This window comes from Tyto alba, unplaced genomic scaffold (genome assembly GCF_018691265.1).
Source record: "Tyto alba isolate M040663 unplaced genomic scaffold, T.alba_DEE_v4.0 Super-Scaffold_18, whole genome shotgun sequence".
Taxonomy (NCBI): domain Eukaryota; kingdom Metazoa; phylum Chordata; class Aves; order Strigiformes; family Tytonidae; genus Tyto; species Tyto alba.
The window spans coordinates 30,681,247-30,697,971 of NW_024881280.1; the positions used below are offsets into that span (position 1 = coordinate 30,681,247).

The window sequence follows — 16,725 nt, forward strand, 5'->3', positions numbered from 1 at the left end:
TATTTCCGTTAGTATTCATTTCTTCACTAAAAATTAATTATGTTTCTTTTTTCTTCAGTTACAGTACAGTTACAACTACTATTCCAGGTAACACTTTCAGAAGTTTAATTGTTAAAAATCTACATGGCTATAAAAGAGAAAGAATAAAAATATTTGTTATGTTACTCGATTTCTGATGAGGAAAAGGAAAATGAGTGAACGCTGTCCAGAGTAGAAATGAGGCAGCACTATCGATTAAAACAGAAATAGGGGTTTATTTCAATTTCTGATCTGCTTAAATGCTTAAGCGAGGCAGAGATGAAATTTCTAGTTAATACAAAGAATTGACTTTTGGATCCTAATCCTCAGTCACTCACAATAATTTGAAATTATTTTCAAATTTGGTGGAAGAAACACAGGGGGCTGTTCTGTGCAATGGTATCATTAAACCTCTGAGTAATACTGACTGCAGTGTAATTAAACTCAATCCACTGCAGAAGACTCACATGTGAATTCTCACTATTTTGAAAATTGACTGTAAACTTTGGAGAAGGGGACTTGAGAAAGGAGAAGCTAATCAAGATGGTATGAATGCGAGGGATGAGGAAATTAAAACTTTTATCTCAGCATGGAGACCATGAGTACCTCCTGATAGTTGCAGAAGCCACGCATCTGCTTCCCACCACCAAAGAAGGAAACAAAAACATGAGAAAAAGAGTGATTAAATGGCAGAGCTTAAAGGTATGCGATGTAGTTCTTAAAGAGAGGCTACTGAGAAGGAGATAAGTGAAAAGAAGTGCCACATCAAATGCAGGGAGGGGAAAGGCAGTTTTTGAAAACATAAATGAAGACTAGTAAGTTCATTTCCACAACTTCTTTTCTACTGATGTATTTAAAGATATTCCATCTGTTAAATTACCATAGGAAAAAAAAAAAAAAAAAAGAGATTTAATGAACAGTATTGCAGCTATTCTTTCCTTTTCCTTTTACCTTGACAAAAGTTGTATGCTTACTTGGGACTAGAGCTAACCAGTAACTGGTACTCAGCAAGTCTATCATTTCATTGCTGTCTTAAATTTTTCATCCCATACTGATCTGTTGAGATACAGGATACAAACTAGGATATGTCTAGCTCAGCATCCCTTCTCCAGCACTGGCCAGTAGGATCTCTGTAGTGTCTCTGTGGTAAGAAACTTCTAAGGTCTAACTATGCAGTCTATAAACAAAGACCTCCGTTTGTGTTTGCTTTGACTTTGCCGTTTGCTAGTTTCATCTGATGACCCATAATGATTTAGTTAGAAAAAAGAGTGAAGAACTGTTACCTTTTATCTCACCCATGCTTTTGTTGGATCTGCCCCCATTTCATAGGCAAACCCAGAATGTGAAGCACTAGTCCCGCTGCCTCAAAATGCCCAGTAAAATATTTGTTGTAGGTACAGGTTGTGCACGGGGCAGTAGCAGTTCTCTGATCTTTCAGTAATCCATGCACAGCCTCATTTCTTTCATTTTTACTGGGTAAGGGGCATGCAGTGGAAACCTAGGTTATTTAGATGTTAGAACCCTCAGTTCAATACACCTCTTTTCTAAAGTGTTTGCTGTGACAGTCTTTCAAGAGGATATCAAAACCCCAGTTGGTCAGAAGGCGTTTTACACTCCTTTTGTAAATTCCTCACGATTTATATTTCCTCCAAAGTGTTAGACTCCTAAGCAAAGAAATGCCCCATTAAGCAATTTTCCTTTGCTTGTCATTTATTAAGTCTGGCTAAGAGTGACGTTTGGCATCCTCCTCCTTACAACATGTCACATTCAAAGTTACTTTTCAGTTGTGATTACTTGTTAACATATTCATGGGGAACATTACAGCAGTGCAAGTTATTGACATTGTAAATAACTCCATTAACTCTGAGCTACTGCAAGCCCCTTACCCCTCCAGCATTTTCTGGAATTTAATAAAGATTTACACTAATACCAATTCTCTCTCCAGCTTCAAAAGAACACGTTCCTATTCAACCAGATTTCATTACACCAAATCCACCATGTAATTACAGAAACTCTAGTAAATTATTTGCTTCTCACTGGACTCAGTGTTGCCTTCCTACGACTCTAGTGAGATGCATCTTCAAAATGGGAGGTCAAATGAAGCAAACCCCACAGATTCTTAGAATTACTTGTAATACGCAGAGACGTTAGGATATGACTTTAAGTTAACCAGTCATTCCCCGAGTAACATATGTCTGCAACGTGGCCTTATGATGTCTTCCCACCAAAGCATTTGGTTCTGGGTGGTTGTGAGGTGCTTTCTATTATTTTCCTAAGTTCTATTTAGATAATAAATTGGTTAAACTGTTCCAATATGTGACTGATTTTCTTTAGAAAGCTATGTGAAGGCAACGGACAAGTGTGAGGTACTGGCTTCATTTATACATAAGACAAAATAATTGCTTTTGGATAGCAAGTACAAAAGCAAAAGAATTAGAAATCATTCGGGGCTGGACGTGAACGCACTGCAGTCCAGGAGCACTATACTTTGATGGATATATAGGGAGGACATGAAGGGGATTTCTGCAAAAAAACGTGGGTCTCTCCCTGCTTTTGACAAACACAGAGCAGAGTATTAATCCCTTGCCAAATCTTGTGTTTCAATCCAGACCAGGACCATGTTTTCTATTGCCTTTTATGTACCCTTTCTGACTTAAGGTATCCCATGAAAAAGTAATGATTCCTCCTCTAAGGCAACAGTTGTCTCGTCTTTCCAGTGCCTCTCTTTCTCTGCAGAAGTAAATGCCTTCTCACCCTGCCCCCACGGCCCAGGAGAGCAGCCCCCACTCCTTACAGAGTAGCAGCAATATTAATTTGTCTTCAGTTACAGAGTCAAAGATGTTACTGCCATAGTTGCAGGTGATGCTGTGCATCTGCATACCATCACTTGTCTCCTCCTTTTAACGCTTTTACCTCTCTGGGTTGACGCTTCACAGTTGAAGATTCTTATACAGTTGAAGCTTTGGGCTACAATTCAATCTATTTTGGCCCTATTGATTTGGTTGGTTTTGGAAACCTTATTCCTGTTGAGATTCTTAAAAGTGACAAATATAGAAATCATGGACTCTTATTTTAAAAGAGCCTTGTCTAGAATAGCAATAAAATCAAAACATTTAAATAAAGTCTACCTGTCCGTCTTACTAATAATTTACTATCCCCTGTTCATAGAATGTTCATTGCTATTCTGTAGCTATTTACTTCAGAGAGGCTTTGTGTCTTGTCTTTCCTGGTTATTTGCTTGTCTTACATCTACACATTAAGACCGTGTATTCATGCAGTAAATATCCCAGCAGTCAAGTTACCTACAATATTCAGAAACTATTTCAAAGAAGCCACAAGTGTATTCTGATTTATTACAAAAAGATCTAATGAATTAATTATAAATGTTATCTTATAGGTGGTATCGAGGTTATTTTCAGCAGAAGTTTCAATCTATAATTGAAAACATATGCTTATGGTTTTAGTCACAGGACAAGTGTTCAGTGCAGGTCAGAGATCACGTCACGCTGCAGTAATGCTGAAGAGCAGAACAAAAAGTTGCCCCCCCAAATTTGTCATAATGTGCTATGATGAAAGTCCTTAGAGCACAGCTGAAAACTGGGAAAACTTTGACTTTCTCACTGGAGCTGATAAATACTATAAAGGTCAGAAATTGGTTGTCCATCAAGATTACCTGTCTATCAGGAACAAAATGGGCCACCTATAAGCATGGTATCCTCTCTATTCCTGTTTATTTTTAAGAAAGACATTTAAGATGTGTGACTTCTGCAGAGCTCATGAACCCAAGGTCACTGAAGGTAGATGCATTTCTTTTAATATTCTTAGCTATTTTTAATATACATAGATTATATCCTAAACAATGCTTGCTTATTGCAGTGTTTTGCATATTTTCTTTCATATACTTAGTAACCATGGGAAAGTCACATACAGATCATTCTATTATTTGAACTAGAAGATACTCATTTTGGACTGTTTTTTACTCTGTTTAGTTTATGCAGTCTTGAAATAACTCTAATTGAGAACACTGTGCTTTATGTGATCAACCATGGAATGAATGCATATATATTTTATATACAGAGAGAGAGAGAGAGATACACACACTGGGTTGGGGGGTTTTTGCCCAGTGTTTGAAACCAAGTACTGATCGCAATAGTTTCCTTCTTCAGAACGAGTGGAAAATATTGTGTAATATTTTCCAAACAGAAGCTACTCAGAATGCTTAGTTTTTAAACTTTCCAGTAAATTGGAAAAAAAAAAGAGCATGTGTATTGTTTAATCAGGAAAACACAGATTTGATAATTTGGATATATGATTTCATACTCTTTTATATGCCTTCTGGTAAACTATATTTTCGATATAGTCAAGCAAGAAAGTCTCACTTCTTTCCAGTCTTGTATTTTCATGCTCCAGTGAACTTACATTATTTCTGACAATTTTCCCATGGACACGATGATTATATATCTCATATATCTTCAGTTTGAAGTGATTAATAGATTCAAACAGCCTTGTATACCAAACTTTCTATGTCAAGGTCAGTTAATTTGCAAAGACAAGTATTATGGGAACAGAGAAGAGATTTCCACTAGGGAAATCTATCAGTAGAGAATGGAGTTTGAAAGTCATTAGCTACCATCGTATTTTCAAATGTTTTAGTAATACTAGCAACTATTTTTTTTAATAGCAGTCTTCTACTGCTTCATCAGTCTGACTGGAAATCATAGGGGGTTCTAGTAACTGATGCCTGTTCATCTTCCTTTTAGCTGATTAAAATCCTCTCTCTTCTTTCTGTAGTGAGAAACACTTTCAGCCTATATTCAAATGATAATGTTCTTCCAGCTTTGCATACTATTAAAAATACTCCCTGGTAGGTATGATATAGCAATATATCATACACTACACCCTGCTCTACATGATTGTTTGTTTCTATTTACAAGTAGCTGAGCAGTTATCCATTTTTAAGATTTATCTTTTTCTGTCCAGAAATGCTGATCCTAAATACTCACTCCATTTTCAAAATTCTAGGTGGTCCCAAAAATGTGTCTTCATACTAATTATATTAAAAGAGAACCTTGCTAAATAGGCCTGGGTTTGAACCAAACTCATTCCTCCCTTTCCCCCCCAGTCAAAACCCCACACATCTGACTAATCTTTTGGAGACAAAACCCATAGATTTTCACAGTTCAGTTTCTGAAAATGTGAATGCTCTATTTTAATTTTACATTTAGACTTGGAGCCCATTAATGCAAGCTACAGAGTGCTTTTAATTTGCCTTGTCTTTTTTCACTGCATATACTTTGTAGTCTGACCCTTCTTTGGGAGAAGATATTGCTGGTAATAGCTAATTAATTTGATTTGGAACACTCTTCTAAGATGCTTGTCTCAAGAGGATATATATTTATGGAATTAAGATTAAAGGAATGGTTGTGTTTGTGGATTGCATTCTAATATAAAGATAGTTAGTTACTTTTAAATATATTAGCTTTGGAACTGGAATCCTAATAGAACAATCCATGCAAAATTCTTGGCTTTTGCACCTAGACAGTTCCTCAAGTAAATTAATTTGGGAGGTAGCCACTGGAATTCATATGGTACACTGCAAACTGTAGTTATTTGGGATAAAGTCCACTTGGCTATCAGTTTTTACATTAAACTCTACAAACAAAGAAATCACTCTTAGCTCCGAAGTTCCTGAACTACAGATCATGGGATGCTGGAAGGATATACCAGCTAAGTTTTGTCACTGTTTGCTCTGAATGTAAACTCTTTCCTAGGTATGCATTATTGGCCACTGTGAAAGTCAGAATACTAGGTCTAATGTAGCTTTAATCCTACCTTCTGAAGAATACTCTTGTAATAATATTTTGAATCATTTGGACTTTATTCATGCATTAATCCATACCATGAAATTCTTAAGGCAGTGTGATGTAATGAAAAGTGAAAATCCATTTCAGAGAAGGAGGAAAATTCAACTAGATCAAAACCTAATGCTCAAACAAGCCAAGAGTCTTTTCTCATTTGAAAACAAAATAAAAGAAAACTTAGCATGCTCACCATACTTGAGATATATGATATGTGAAAAAAATCCAAGAAAAAATATGATTATTCAAAATTTAATATCTTAAAGCACCTCCTAAATAGGTAGAATATGGAATTTGAAAGTACATTATTGCAATTGTCTATCTGGCATGTACACAGAAGCCAGAAAAAAGGATCAGTAGTTGTTAAGCAGACAAAAAAAGAGCTAAATCTCATTTCCAAACTGTATGGTTCATCACTAGTAATTATAACTTACTTTATATCAAGGGTGTTAGCTTGTTCCATACATGTGTTTAAAAAAAGCATGTGTATTGCTTATATCTTTTTCTGGTTTTACTTTAAACTAACTTTTCTGTCACATCTTTCCATACTCAGATCTGTGTATAGTATATGGCTTGTATGCAAACACTTAGAAAGATGAAGTACAATACAGCAAATGTTTAAGCACTTCATCTGTCCTTGAACTCAATAGGGCTACTTATCTCTGGTACTTACAGAAGTACTGTAGGTTTGAGTCCTTAAACTGTAAACTCTGAGACAAGGTTTTATGCATATTACCTCAACTATATGTGGGAACAAAACCCTAAACAAATAAATAAAAAATAATAGTAGCTTATATTTTGTTCTGTGTTGCTTCTATACAAAATACAGGCTCAAATCTCTATTAAAATGGAATTTTGAAAGCAGAGTACCAAGGTACACCAACCTGTTGCTTATTTATATTTTTAAAATATGAAATGAGGTGATAAAAGTGTAAGACATTTTCAGCCCTTACCTTCTTATTGTTTGGTAATGAAAATCAAAATGATGACATTAACTTCCCTTTCAAGTCAGCTCACAGGTGCTGCAACAATATGAGTCATCTCTTTAACACTGAGCTGCTTTTTTAAAAAATAATATTTTAATGGTGATAAAAGGTATGAGGGTGATAGGCCTACAGATCTTACTCTATTTACCCACCGAACATAGGGAAAAGCAGTAAAATTTCAGGATTCATTCTATGAGGTACAGAGATGAATTGTGTATTTTTTCAACATCTTGAGTTCTCTGCTGAAACTGCGCGTGAAGGCAGCGGTTTGAGGTATTCAGTCCGTTGTAACTGCATTGAACACAGCAGCGTATTGCATAAACCACTGAATAGCTGACAGAGTGACAGCATTCAGTCATCCGATACCTGATCTAGTCTGCAACCAGAAACTTATATGAAAGGTTCTTCTCGTGACCTCTGTTAGGACCCAAGCCTAGCAGAGCTCCTGAACGTCTCCCGCGCACTTGCTGCACAGCCACGGTGCTGCTGCCACCGGTGGTGACGCCCTGGGGATCCCACGGCAGGCTGGATGCATCAGAACCATCCACACGCTGTGAGGTCAGGCTGTCCAGGACAGTTTGATAAGGGCTGGAATCCCTTCCCTCAATTTAAAAGTGTAAGGTAAGGGGGGATTTCCCTTTCAGAACACAATGCTTCGGTTCAAGCCCATCTTTATTCTAGACAGCAGGCACCATTGCAGCCTAGAGCCACAGGGTAACCCATTCTCTGCTTTGTCAAGGATTATTCTGGTGGATAAGGACAGTTGCCCAGTGGAATTACATCGCACGCTGGTCTCAAATGACTGTGAATGAGTTCAGAAACGGAGAGGGCAACTAGTGGCACTGCTGGTACTCCGCAGCATGAACACACCACTTCCAGAACCTCTCTTCCCATGGTCAGTGTGATTGCCATTTGTCTATAAAACTAGTTTATTCCTGATTCCTACAGATGACTGGTTAATCAGGTCATGTAGCAGCACTCCCATTTGCTTGGCTGAACTGCCACATCATCCAGGTCTTCCGTCCCCCATGTTACTGCCAAGCTGAGATCCTCAAAAGTTCACATGGCATAGAGTCTCATATTGTCTCTGTATAGGCAGGGGAAGAAGAGATATGAATGATGTACTGATCTTCATTTGGGTCCCACCACGAGGGGCTTTGTTCAGGCTTGTATCTCACTAATTCTGCAAGTTCTTGTTCACAAGTTCAGGGACAGTGAACGTTATCATTGATGATTTATGGGTGCTGTGATGCGGTTTACCAAATAAGTATGTATCGTCTGTGGTTTCTAGAGCTTGGGCATCTTCACTAGGGACAAAGTAGCAGTCTCTTCTCAGTAAGGGTTGTGGTCATTGTCAGCCATAGAGTATATGTCTGATTATTGATATTACTGCTTATCACTATTCCTTTACATCATGCTGATCTATTCAATGTTGGTCAGTCAGGCTCTGAGCTCTTGCAGGTAGAGTACAAATGTGTCTGCAGGTGCCTGGGGCAGTTTCCAGATCATTATGACAACTATAGTAGTTGTCAGGTATGAAGTAATGAAAACATAGTAATGCAGCTGTAACTTGTCTGAAGCTTCATGGAGCCTTTCCATTTGGAATGGGTGCTGCAGAACAAAGCTGTCCAGGCATCCTTGATGCGGATTAGCACTTAATATACAGGCTGTGTGGATGCTTCAAGATAAAATAGCAGTCCAAGCACATACCTTTTGCCATCACATAGCACAGCTGCTAACAGCACTTTGTCTATACCTACTCCTGAAAGTTGCAGTGAGGTATTCTTGCAGAGCTTGCCACTGATTCACCTGGTTAGCCAAATAGCACTGCTTAAGCCAGGGGTTCCATCAGGGAAACGGTGCTCAGTCCTTTGAAACTGTTCACAGTACTTCTTGGTCTAAGAGCTGAAGGAAGCAGTGGAACAGCAAAAGTTAGTATCTCTCTATCACAGCTATTTGCGGAGGCAAAGGTGTTTGTTCTTGGTAGTGTTTGTAGAGTTACAATTCACTGGAGATTCCCCCAGACACAGCCTACTGAGGCACGCACATTTCAAGGACACTATCTTTGTGTAAATACGTAGGCTGCAATCATTCCATTAGTGACCATATCTGAGGAGAATTGCTTGCTGAGGAGCAGTGGGTGCAGTGACTTAACACCTGCTGGCAGACATGTGAACCCCAGAGGAATGGCGTAATCCTGGGGGGCAGCCTGAATGACCTGACAGCAGGAGCATGGCACATTTCTGGGGAGCATGATACTATTTTTACGGTGTGTAGAGAGCAGAACATCACTCACCTGCTTAGCTCCAGATGTAATTCCTTGGAAGGCACGGGCACCCCATCAGCCCTGTGACCATGCTTGATGTGACTGGGTGTAACCTAGGCGGTGACATGTTTTCTTATCAAAATAAGCACCCGTGGCTGCTGCCTTGCAAACAAAGCAGTGCAAGTCACTGTACTTTGTCCTGTGGACTTCCACTTTAATTCTGCATGAGTAAGATCGGGAAGAAAAATTTTTCCTCACTTTAGGAGTTTTTATCCAGCCGGTACTCATCACCTGGGCTCCAGTGTGCAGTGTTCTGCTGGCTGGCCTGTGCTGCTTCGGGGGACCGGGGGAGCCTGGTGCTGGTGGCCTGCAGGCCCAGGCCTCTGCGTCCGCGGCTGTCTCCGTGTTAGAAGAGGCCAAGACAGAAAACTGGTGTCTGGACCCAGCCCAGAGAATGGTGGAGCAATACTAAAGATCTTCTGTATCTCAGTGTAGATTGGGAAACTATATTTAAATAACACCCTCATGGTTTGTTTGTTTTTTTTTTTTTTTTAATTTTCTTGAAGTTAAATAAGCATTTCTTATTATCTTATATGAAATCAACCTAGATAATTTGCTGTCTCTTCTTACTGCACCTGATGAGTATTCCTGTCAGCAGAGGCATGAAAGTGGCAATTTAAAATCTCGATAAAGGTCCTTGTCTCCTCTTACGTGTATACTGCATCTTGCCAAAGGTGCACATAAGTGAAGTGGCTGCTCTAAATCTTGTTGGTTATGTGTTTTTGTAAGATGATGGGGCAGGGTATGCAGGAATTAGGATATGTCCCAAGGTGCTGGAAGGGTGCATGAGGTCATGAGGCCTTATCCTTTGCAGGATAAAAAGGCCTAAACAACTGAGATCTTGCATAGATTGTGCCTGTGCAAGGACAGGGACCTGGTGTGAACCATTCTCTAGCCTCTGCCCAGAAACAATTTATTTTATCCCAGAGCAGAGCTGAGTGTAAAATAATACAAATGCAGTGGTGGAAGTTCAGGGAGCCTGTGCAAGGCATGTTGCACTAACATGCAGTGCTGTCTGAAATGACTGCTTTGGAACTGGTAATTGCTTTCTGTTATTTGTTCTTAATATACCAGGATAAACTAAACGTTGTGTGTCTTTTTTTTTTTTTTTTTGCAAGTAATAAGATTGCATCAAAGATACATTGATTCATCAGTTTCTCATCCTGACGCAATCTGCAGGACCTTGAGGATAGGCTAGCTACTTTAAGCAGCAGAGAGGACACTAATGAAAACTAATTTAAGTTTCTGTTTGCAGCCCTCATCTAACGGTGCATAAACTTCAAAGGCAAATACCCTGTATTTCAAATGTAAAGTTAAATCTTAATTTGCTGGATGAGCTGCTGTCTGAAAATACACAAAGCAGATCCTCCTCAGAATGATATGCAAAGCACTTCTGTGCTTTGAAATGATTCATAGCAGACAGGGAGGAAAAGGATCATTAATTGATTCTTCAAATAAAACATCACAAGTATAACTGAGAGACCCAGTTGGAAAATCAAATGGAGTAAATTTTCAGATGACCTTGTGCTTTTCATGGAAGTCTATTGGCAGAATTTCAAATCAGCTCGATGATTAAACAGCAGGTCATTTTAAACCACGTTTATGTTAACAAACCTCTGTAACCATATTTGTACTAGAGCAAGGCATAGTACGCAAAGGGTTTCTTAGATTATAATGAGTTTAGATTGCTTTCCATTATGTATCAGTAAAGGCAGCCTGTGGGCTGGCTCAAGTTTCAAGTTACTCTGCTGTTCCTGTTAGTGCAGCAGCAACTCTGGGTAAACTCTCTGCGTGACAATACCTAGAAAAACCTGCCCAGCAGTGTTAAACAGTGACCCCTGCACTTTTTTGGCCAATGAACCTGTACGTGCCACCACCCATTCTTATTATCAAACTTTAAACTGAAAATAGGACAAAAGTGATATAACCAATGCAAGATTGCATTTCGTAAGAGTTGTTGGGCTCCTTACAAACAAGCCTCTAGATTACGCTTTGAAAAGTCACTGCATTAAACCATATTAGTGTATCAGTACCACTGGAGAAACAGACCTGTAATCTGTGTCATCAGAAACTGGTATTAACTACTTTTCAGTCACCAAACTGACTTGTTTGTTACTCTTATCAGCAGTACTTTTTATAGGCTGTTTATTCTCAGGTGATCCATTTTTAAAGCCACAGAAATACTATATGCTCTTAGTTTTATTTCATTAATTTACTTGACACATGTAAAGGCAAAGCAGTCACACTGACACTTCTGAAGGATGTTTTAATCCTTTTGTGTTATTATATACTTTTAAAATCAATTTTTATCTGGTGTGGTTTAGCACAGTGGTATGGACACACCTACTGCATCTCTAAGTGTAGTCTTTCTGACACTTAAATGACATTTTTCCATTTTCTTGGGTAATGAATAATTTACAGTGTGGGCCTGGAAAGAATCTATGCTCAGATTTAAATATCTGCAAAATTTACAGATTCACCTTTTTCATTTGAAAGCTCTAAGGTAATATAAAATGTTTCACTTACTACACTTCTTTTTCTCTAAAGAGATTATGCTCTGCAGATTATAAAAATGCTTTATAAACTATTGCTCAGTCAACAATTTAATGTAAAGATACATAACTTTGCAAGGCTAGTGGTGGTTCCAACGTCAAAAATTAAGGAGGAAATTAGAAAAACTATGCTTAATCCAAGCCTATCTGTAATATTAAAAGAGGATATATATATATATATATCTACATATAAGCACAGATATTGAGGTTCAGAAGAGTCTGCATCTTACAAGTCTAGGAAACCATTTTTGCATTTATTGTATTTTATGATTTCCAAAGTTAGATTATTCTGTCTCAGACTGAGAACAGGAAAAGCTCATTTAAGGTTGAAAATTGAGAGAGACTTGAATGTACAGTTGAGAGATACAGCAAGTATATAAATGAAAAAGAGCTAGTGAGAGGAGAGAAGGCCTCCAAACTTGTATATTGCCAGAGGATGCAATCAGACAAACCAAGGAAGCTTGAAGTTATGGAGATAGAGGTCTGAGCTCAGGGATTAAAAATGCAGAAGGAGAAGCACACTTTCTTTTTCAACAAAAGAAAGAGGGAGGAAACAATAAATAGGCTGGGACATGCAAACAATAGGGTGGTGCAAAGAGACTGTCCATCATACAAGTCATCTGAAAGACAAGGCAACCTCTTTATTAAATCTTGTCTGGAACTGCATTTTTCTTGGTTCATGGTGGGTTGCAGATTATTTGGCAAAGGTGCATGGTATTGGTCACTTTTCCCAAACATTACTGTTGAATATTTAACTCTTACCTTGATATACAGTAACTACCTTTGTTACCAGACCAGGTTTAAGGATAGAAACTAGTGAATCTCAAAGTGATATGACAGGCAAGGGTACGCCTCTTGAGAGCAGCAGGATCTTTTAACAGGATAAAGTAACATTCCTTTCAACATGCCTTTTTCCTAGCATGAGTTGTGGGATTCAGGGGAAATAGAACATATTCTTCACAATCAGTTATTATTAAGGCTCAGAAACAGTCCTGTTCCAATCACCTCAGCAGAGATGAGCACCTCGTTGCCCACAGCCACCCGTACTCAGCTGGTGTGCTGGGAACAGCATGGAGAAATGGTTAATGACCGAGAGCTTCACGTGGCAACAATTCATCACAATTTCTGAATAAAAAAATATTCACCCTCCAAATGTGGCCTTCCTGAAAATTGTTGTTTTCTAGGTAATGGGATATTTTGCAAATCAGCTGAGCCAAATTCGTCGGGTAGTGTGTATCTGCTTAACTCTACAGGAGTGGTGCTACCTAGATATATACGAAATGAAGATGCCACCTAACAATTTTATGTTACTTATAAAAACCAGACCCAAGATCCGTTTAGAACTTTTACCAAAGCTGGTACATTTCTACACTTCCTGAATGCCACTTTAATGCAAATAAATGCTTTTCCTGAATATATTTCTCGGTTTAATTTAACGTCATTTCAATACAATATTATTTCTGACAAGGTGATTCATTTTTCTAAACTACTGATGTGGCATATGCCATACTGCCATCATTGTCTGATCACACAGCTCCTTACATCATTCTTATAGATCATTCTTGTACATTACCATGTCTTTCCAGCTTTGAAGCCTCACCATCCTTGTCAAGATCTGGAAGTGCAGCTCAGGATATGGTAGTGCCCACAAATCAATAGTGGGTAAGTTCCATTTTAATGTGTCAGACAGCAATATATTTTAATATTTATTCATTTAAGTTCACTATGTAAAAATCAAAATACGCATGAAGTAAGTTGAATTTTCATGTAAATCTCTAAAAATAAATGTGTTTATTGTGCTTCTAATGTGGAACCAAATGTCTAAGAAAGGCTCGTTAAGAGTGTTCTTGACACTTTAGTGCTACAAAGCTTTACAGTATGGTTGTTGGTAAGTCAGGGAGTCTGATGTGAGCGACGTGACTTAGAACAAGGTTTTTCAGAGTGGATGCTTTACGTATGAAGTTTGTCATTATGCAGCCAGTAAATGACCTGATTTTCAAATGCTGGTTACCCAGGACTATATCTAGTCTCTGCTTTAGAGGTTCATTACATTAAAGGCAACCCAGACTGGAAAGCCAGATCATAGGGTCCCTTAGTAAGGGGAAACCGCATAGGATGACCTCAGGCACAACAGCCATCTCATAAGCTCTGTCAGCATCCTCTCTTAAAGGCTTTTTAACACTTATCTTGCACCCTGTCCTTATCTGTATCATGATCCAACATGGCCCCATCAGATAACTGTGACAGTTTCAGAAAACAGTAATTAGCTCAGAACAAAATGAAAGGAGTTGAAAAACCTCTACCAGGGGACAGATCCTGATAGCTGATTAACAGCTGTACCAGACTGTTTAGTTAAGAGTGCTGCTCAAGGGCTCCCCGAAGCCAGCCTGTGCGCTTCACTAGCCATCCTGATGGGGCAAAGTGGAAGAGATGCTGTAAGACCTGAGTTATCTTGGTGCTTCTCCCCTGTCATTCCAAAAAGGCCACGGTCACAATGGCTCAGACGATTTTCCAGGAGGTCCTAGGGGTGGTTGGGGAATCTAAACCTGATGATGCCCCTAGCATAGGGAAATAACATACTGCATAGAAGCTAGCCATTCCTGAGGAAGTCAAATAGGAAAAGCCAGGTTTTACTATGAGCATCTAGCAGTTTTTATCATCTACCCAAATTAAGAACTAATAAAGGAAAACAGCAGTATAATCTATTACTGATATTGTACAGCAAATACAGTGGTCTAAAGTTATAACTCAGAATGTTAATCCTATCGGATTTTCCCTATAGTTTTATAAAATCAACACAGGAACCTGAGTGATAGCAAATAGTCATAACGTGAGTTTTACCTCTCATCTGAAAGAGATGATTCAGTCTGATTTACACAAAGTTAATGTTTAAATTATTCACTTCCTAACCAGTCATCAAGAGTGTATGTGGCTTTGCAGCCAGGGGCCACATTCACAAATAGGAACCACAGCTCAAGTGTTTCTGTAAGGTACTTACAGCCAACATTTTGGCACTACTGATATTCACAGTCTTGTAGCTTCTTAGCCCCTTGCTGTCATATGAACCTAAAACTTTTAGGGCCCTAAATGTTTGCTGATAAAATCTTACAGGTACTTCCATTTCTGCTACTGGGCACACACTTTATGAGGGGAGAATCAGGCTTGCCCAACATCAGACCGAGACATTTGTGATAAAATACCTAGCTGAAAACAGCTTTTGTCCCAAACTAGTTTCCTGAACTTTAGACTGTCTTTCAAATCCAGGTAAGCTAGGAGTTCTTAAGGCCATTAATCCTATGGATGATTTAGATCATTTCAAAGATGCTCAGAAATAAAAACAATCCTGAATTTGTGAAAAAAACAATTCCCAAAAGAATGAGAATTCCTGAAGGGACCTAATGAATACATCTGGAGTTTTTTATTAGGATCACTGTATTTAACTTGAAACCTCTTGAATTAATAATTCCAGACTGGTGTTAGAAATTCTTATTACAGTAAGAATAATGTCTCTTAAACTGACACTTATAGGCTTGGATTAGAGCTCAGCTACTTTTCTAAATCAAATTTCTTGTTATCTTTAAAATGTGTGTTTGGAATTGTTCATGATTTTGCAGTGAAGACTATTTTTTATGCAGTATACAGAGTGATAATGTAAAAATCAAAAAGATGTGTTAGAAAGTAGTCAGAGTTCAGAAAAAAAAAAAAACAGACTGATTTATTTTAGGTGACAGTGTTATATAAATTTCTCAGAATTAAGAATAGATACAAAGCTGACTCTAAATTTCAGTGCACTCAATTTAACCTCTCAGAATTCTACAACCTTTGGGAAACATTTTGGACAGACAACCTATGGTGAGAGTGTAATTTCAGTCAAAACATAACACTGCTCTTACTTCAAGTCAATTGAGGATTGAGTTGCTCAGAGGTGTAAGTTTTCACAATAAAGTGCTTCACTTGTACTCCACTACACTGTGAGAGTGAAACTTTGCACTATCATAGTTATCGTACAAAAACTGTGGACCTCTAACAGAAAAGTTAACTTTTGCTAGAAGGTTGTAACATCTCATTGTACATTAATTTACTGGCATCTTTTAAAAAGAGCAGCACAGCTTCTATCGTATTTATTACTTCGTATGAATTACATCAAGAATGGCTTCTTCTGAATTAAAGAAAAACTTGGAGGTTGGTACTTTGATTACTTGGAGGATAGATCAGTTTCTTTAAAAGTGACCAAGGTTAAAATCATAAGCAGCCAAGTTATTAGTTTACCCTGAGCTATCTTTTACTTTTTCCTAATAGTGATGTAATAAACCCTTTTTATTTATTATGTAATGTAGGTTGAGGGGAAACTTTGACTAGATTGCAGAAAAAAAGATATTTTAAATCTCCAAAAGATGTAAAAAGAGTTAGATACTGATTGTAACTAGCATACTTATTTCTGTTCCTACTCCAGATTGTACAAGTGACTTAAACATCTGTATGACTGCTTTCCCAGTGGAATAATAGCCACAGGAGTATTCACTTCTATATAACTAATATTTGAAAAGTATAATACCTGTGGAATGTATTAAAATTACATTTTCTGAATATGGTTCTCTCTTTACCAGAGGGTTGCATTGCTAATTGTCTAAAAGCATTTTGAACAGAGCAGTAACACTACAGATTATAGCTTGGTACGTTAACCCATTTGTGCTTTTACAAATTTAAAGTTACAATGCATTTTAGACAAGAGAATACTCCAGGAAATTAATATTTGTCAGGGAGGAAAGAAATCTGCTTCTTACATTACAGGCCAGCAAAACTTTGCATTTTTTCCTGAATGTTAAAGCGCATGTCTGGATAGTTTATTGAAAAATTCAGTTTGCATTTAGTCATAAAATGTCAGTGAAATAACCTCTTGGCTTGGATCTGTCTTTTGGGTTATAACTTAGATCTTCCCAATGATAATAACTTTGGTGGAGCACAAGGAAGAAACTTAAGCTAAC

The 16,725-nt window shown here is 38.0% G+C and overlaps 1 protein-coding gene across 10 annotated transcripts in view; it reads left to right on the top strand.

Annotated features, from left to right (window-relative positions):
- DGLUCY (D-glutamate cyclase) overlaps positions 1–16,725 on the top strand; it is a 48,924-nt gene that overhangs the window by 4,583 nt on the left and 27,616 nt on the right. For 9 of the 10 annotated variants that reach the window (XM_042791028.1, XM_042791030.1, XM_033010537.2 and 6 more), the window contains one exon: positions 13,327–13,402. The gene's annotated coding sequence lies outside the window, so the exon portion shown is untranslated. Of the gene's footprint in view, positions 1–11,672; positions 11,692–13,326; positions 13,403–16,725 lie in introns of those variants that run through there. The other variant, XM_033010542.2, reaches the window with a different exon arrangement.